Source organism: Pongo abelii, chromosome 7 (assembly GCF_028885655.2).
Source record: "Pongo abelii isolate AG06213 chromosome 7, NHGRI_mPonAbe1-v2.0_pri, whole genome shotgun sequence".
Classification (NCBI taxonomy): Eukaryota; Metazoa; Chordata; class Mammalia; order Primates; family Hominidae; genus Pongo; species Pongo abelii.
Window position 1 is genome coordinate 36,773,096 of NC_071992.2, and position 6,000 is coordinate 36,779,095.

The 6,000-nt window shown below is 41.0% G+C and overlaps 1 long non-coding RNA gene across 1 annotated transcript in view; it reads left to right on the forward strand.

Moving 5' to 3' along the window:
• Nucleotides 1–5,169, forward strand: part of LOC112134591 (uncharacterized) — a 93,159-nt gene extending 87,990 nt beyond the window's left edge. The window contains exon 4 of the long non-coding RNA XR_002915977.3: nucleotides 5,027–5,169. This is a non-coding gene — a long non-coding RNA (uncharacterized LOC112134591). The remainder of the gene's footprint in view (nucleotides 1–5,026) is intronic.
• The last annotated feature ends 831 nt before the right edge of the window (nucleotides 5,170–6,000 follow it).

The following is a 6,000-nucleotide window of genomic DNA, read 5'->3' on the forward strand; positions in this document are numbered from 1 at the left end:
TACAGTGGCACAATCTTGGCCCACTGCAGCCTCAAATTCCTGAGCTCCAGCAATCCTCCTGCCTCAGCCTCTCAAAGTGCTGGGATTACAAGCTTGAACCACCACGCCCTGCCATTGTTCTTGTATTCCTTATATATTCATGATAAAAGTACCTGAAAATATTTTTTAGGCCCCATGTCCCATCTAAACCCTAGAAAAATGTTAAATTGGACAAGATGTATTTCATGGAAACTTTCAAAACACACAAAGCTTGGAAGCAAGCACTTTATTTTTTTCTTTTTTCTTTTTTTGAAATGAAGTCTCACTCTGTTGCCCAGGCTGGAGTGCAGTGGCACAATCTCGGCTCACTGCAAGCTCTGCCTCCTAGGTTCAAGCATTTCTTCTGCCTCAGCCTCCCGAGTAGCTGGGACTAAAGGCGTGTGCCAGCAAGCCCGGCTAATTTTTGTATTTTTTTTTTTTTGCTTTTTTTTTTATTTTATTTATTATTATTATTATTATACTTTAGGTTTTATGGTACATGTGCGCAATGTGCAGGTAAGTTACATATGTATACATGTGCCATGCTGGTGCGCTGCACCCACCAACTCGTCATCTAGCATTAGGTATATCTCCCAATGCTATCCCTCCCCACTCCCTCCACCCCGCAACAGTCCCCGAAGTGTGATGTTCCCCTTCCTGTGTCCATGTGTTCTCATTGTTCAATTCCCACCTATGAGTGAGAATATGCGGTGTTTGGTTTTTTGTTCTTGCGATAGTTTACTGAGAATGATGGGGTTTCACCATGTTGGCCAGGTTGGTCTCAAACTCCTGACGTCATGATCCACCTGCTTCGGCCTCTCAAAGTGCTAGGATTACAGGCATGAGCCACTGTGCCTGGCCTGGAAGTACTTTTGAACCTTTGGTTCTTACAATAAGCAAAGCAACTTTACATAAATTTCCCCGGTAGATTTTAATGTTTTCTGACTTAAATTGTTTTAAAAAAGTAAAATAAAGCAGGCTATATTTTCTTTGTATGCTTTGCTTAAGCTAGTTCACTGGTTATTGAGCTAAATCCAATGTGTTACCCCTCAACCCCACAGGCTGTGAAGAGATTTTTACTGAATTTTATCCCAACTAAGATTTTACCCGAAGACTTTATTGTTTTAAGGCAGGAAAATTAGTTTGAGGAGAGAGCAATCTTTTGTTTACCAAAAAGATTCAATGAGCCATTTTGATTTTAGATTTCAGTAACTAGACAAGGGAAATAAGACCAAGGGAAAGCTAAAGAGCATTCCATAATAAAATAAAGGAAAAAATGAGTTTCTAGGCATTGCTGGAAAGAGAGGATGAAAAGACCCATAAATGGGGAGAAGACACAAAAACCAGCGAGAGGAGGCCAGCGGTAGCCCTGCGCAAAGACCAGGAATCTGAAGAGCTAAGACAGCCAGGAGATGGAGGTGAGGATGCCTGAGGATTTCATGACAAAAGACATGGTAATGCTCGATTTCAAGTTGTTGACTCTATGATGACTGTGTGCAGTCCCATTCATTACTCTTGATCTTCATCAAAAAGTCTGCTAGACACAGCTGGTTGTGTGAGTGACATTTTTAAAAGTTAAGAGACTTTAAGCACCTGGCGGGGTGCAGTGGCTCACATCTATAATCCCAACACTTTGGGAGGCCGAGGCAGGTGGATCCAGAGGTCAGGAGTTCGAGACCAGCCTGGCCAAGATGGTGAAACCCCATCTCTACTAAAAATACAAAAAAATTAGCCTGGCGTAGTGGTACATGCCTGTAATACCAGCTACTCAGGAGGCTGAGGCAGGAGAATCTCACTTGTACCCAGGTGGCAGAGGTTGCAGTGAGCCAAGATTGCGCCACTGCACTCTACTCTAGCCTGGGCGACAGAGCAAGACTCCATCTCAAAAAAAAAAAAAAAAAGAAAGAAAGAAAAAAGAAACTTTAAGCACCCAAAATGTAGCTTTGAGAAGAGCTAAGGGGTGTGGAACAGAGAAAAGTAGTCAAAATTAAACAAAGATGAATAAGAAACGAGAGATGAGAGAAAAAAATGGTAAAGAAACTGTAAACCCTCCCAAAATACCTGGCATCCCAAAGGAAAAAGAGATGAGATCGTAGATTTTCTTGCATAGATGATAGCATGAGAGTCCAAACCAACTTATTTGCTTTATATCAAAGCAAAGATTGCATAGGCTAATGAGCCTGGGGACAGGTGGGCCATCACATGATCATACAAGGATGTTTACAGATGAGAGACAGAATTTAAGGATAAAAGTACAACAAACAGAATGACTTTTGGCCAGGTGTGGTGGCTCACTTTGGGAGATTGAGGCAGCAGGGACACTTGAGGCCAGGAGTTTGAGGCCAGCCTGGGCAACAAAGCAAGACATTGTCTCATGAAAAATTAAAATATTAGACGGTCGTGGTGGTGCATGCCTGTATTCCCAGCTATTTAGAAGGCCAAGGCAGGAGGATCACTTGAGCTCAAGAATTAGAGATTGTAGTGAGCTATAATAGCACCACTGCACTCCAGCCTGGGTGACAGAGGGAGGCCCTGCTGCAAAAAAAAAAAAAAAAGACTTTCCTTTCTCTTTCCTTACTGCTTCTTATGTTCTGCCTGTGCCACCAAATTTTTGGCTTCTCTTAACCCTGATATTTCCGAGCTTCAGGTCCTGGAAGTGAAGGGAAGAGGAAGAGTCTTAATGGGGGCTGGCAGATTAGATTAAGCTTGCAGCTGCAAATGCCCTTCCCTCAGCCTTGTGTCCTCTGCCCATATCACTACATATGCCTCCACATCACACATCTACAGACTTCTACATCTTCTAACTCAATTTTTTTAACTTAAAGAATTTTATGTATCAGACTTGAAATGGGTCTTGCCATGGTATTGAGACAATTGAAGCAAATTTAATGATCAATGCCCTGAGACAGAATAGAAACAATTCCAGAATGGCAAGGCAGGATGCTGATCAGTGTCTTGAGAGCCTAAAGGTGGTTCCTGCTCCTCTGGAGAATGGGGTAGGGTTATAAGACTGAAGAAGGTGACAACCTTCTGCTTTACTTGTATGAGTCCATGGCTTGCCTTTGTTTCCTCAGATTTGAGAAGTGATCAATTTTACTAATAATGTTCCAGGGAAATGTACACATGAACTGAAAGATGCTTCTGTAAAGCCATCTCTAAAGCACAGTCAGAGTTACTCATTTAAATCAATGTTATGACCAGGAAGGTGAAGTGATGCATTTTGGTTTACTTCCATTTGGAAAACATATGGTTCAAGTTATACTTCTGCCCACAACAACCACCTTACTTGGCATGTAGAAAGATGTTTTAGAATGTATACAGAGAATGTGGAGACAAAACAGATTCCACTATTGACTTATTGTGAAATTTTGGGCAAATTTACCTAACATGTCTGAAACTCCTTTTCCTCATTTGAAAAACAACAGATTAATCATAATCAAGAATGATTTGTGATAGTTCAAATATATTATTTTTAAAGTGCCTTTTAACAAACAAATACATAAATGGTTTAGCATGCCAGTTAGATTTCTTTCTAGATAGCATTCTGGCTAGATTCCTCATGCTGCTGCCTCTCTCGTCCTAGCAAACCATGGCTTCCGCCATTTGAAATCAGTGGCTATGCCAAACAGCTTCATAGGCTAAATGCATTTTGAATGCTTAGAGTCAGGAGTCTTGCTTCTGACTGCGTTGAGAGAGATTTTTGGCTCTGCTTGATTGTGGAAATTATACTTGGAAGAATGGAAAGACTCAAAGCCAGTGTATCCACCAAGAAAATGACCATCTATTTTAAAAACAGTTAAAAGCTGTATTTTCTAAGGAAATACACACATGCATACACACATAGCACCACCATCATCGATCACCACCACAAAGCATTAGCCATTTGCTTCCCAAAGCCAAATTAAACTATTTACATTTTACTCTTATTGTTGCTTTCTTATCATGTTTTTCTACAGGAGCCAAATACATCTAATTTCCTTCCTAACCCACACAGACTCTCACCTCTTCTTTAATGACTCTGAAAGGATAGCAGCTAACCTCACTGAGTACTTGCTATGTGGTGGGGGCTTTGCTAAGTATTGGACTCTCTGGGTCCTCAAAACCACATTGTGATACTTTACAATGATTGGTAATTTATAAGTACAGAGAAGTTAAGTAACACTTGCAAGGTTCTATGGGTGGTAAGTGGTAAATACTTCCCCAGTCTGTCTGACAGCAGAGTCCATGCCATTAATCATCATTCCATCTTGCCTTCCAAGTTCTTTACCACCAAAATATATTGACAGTAGTTAACATTATTTAGTATACTTCTGATACTGGTGAGCTGGGAAGGTCCCCACACACCAGTAGGACCTTCACACCAGCCAGTGTCCAGACTCTTGACACCGTAGTGAGAAGGCATTCAAGGACAAATTGGAAAATAGCGAAAGTACAGAGATTTATTGCAAAACAAAAAGTACATACTCAAGAAAGGGGAGTGTAGGTGTGCTCAAGAGAGGGTTCGGCAATGGGGCCTGGGGCTTCTAGATTTATGGGTTTCTTTAACCAAGGGGTGAAATACTCATGGAGATTCCTGGAAAAAGGTGGAGATTTCTCAGAACTGTTTTGCCACCCATTTTTACACCAAATATGGGTGTTCCCAGAACTGTCATGGCACGGGTGGGTGTGTGATCTAGGATGTTAATGAGTGGATAATGAGGTCCTGGGAGAAAATCTAGGTTAAGTCCAGGGCCATGTTACATCCAGTGTTTTTAGCCAGATTGGTCCACACCCTGGTTTTCATGGTTTTATCAGCCTCTAGCTTGTGCAGTTATTTGAACGGTTTTTTTTCTTCTTTTTTTCTAATCATGTAAAACGGTTGACTGGATTTGTCTGTTATTTTACGAACACCATATATTATTTCTGTCTCACTTCTAGGTGACAGGCCCTGTTCTAAGTTCTTCATTTCACTATCTCTTTAAAACCATACCATGAGTTTGAAATTGTTTTTATCATTCTCAGTTTTCAGATGAGGACACTAAGGCACAGTTAAGGAATAACTTGTCAAAGATCACAGTGTTAGTAGTGAGAAAGAATGCAGATACAAATCCTCCAACTCTGCATCCCCTGTGTGCCCCGCACCCTGCCCCCGAGGCCACACTAAAGACAGAGAACCACGGCAACCTGGTTGCAGGCTACCTTTTCAGCCCTCACTGTCACCACACTAGATGCTGGGCCGCTACTTCTGGAATGCTCTACTCACTCCGTGCTTTCTCCATTCCTGGGGTTTTCCTCTGCCTCCCTCTCTTCTCTGTGCTCACCTGGAGAAACTCCTTCATCCTTCAAGGTCTCCAATGTCACTCACTCCCTGTGGACTTCCCTTCCCACCTCCCTTCCCTTCCCTAGACAGCGTTTAATTATTTCCACAGCACTAGGATCAGGCTTCTATCGTGCAGTTCTCATGTTATGTCACAGCTAATTGTTTACTGTTCTGTCTCTTCTTCCAGATTAGGAGCTCCTCAAAGAAGAAATATCATTTTATTCATCTGTGTTCTCTAATGTCAAACAAAGTGATGGGCATATAATAGATAGGCATTTAATTATACATTGAATTGAATTGGATACAACTGCTTTAGCTGTCCATTTGATTTTGACCCAATAAGGGTTACAACAAAATAAAATCAGAAAGTCTTTTGCCTAGTGTAGGACTAATATAAGATTTTAGTCAATGAATTCACAGCTTTGGTCTTGATTCAGAATAGCTTATTTTATGATTTTTGTTTCTGTGAGGGCATTCTAATTTAGTAAAAATACCTGTTTGGTCTGTCAGGTTACTATGGGCGAATGTAGAGGGCTTGAGCCTGTGATTTGGTTGGGTTCTGTTCTCTGACATTCCCCTATCTCTCATTTCCTTTCTTTTAATGGTTGATTTCTAAGCCTTTTATAAATTACTTTTGGCTATTAGTAAAATTTACCAATTTTCCTTGAAAGAATCATGTGTTC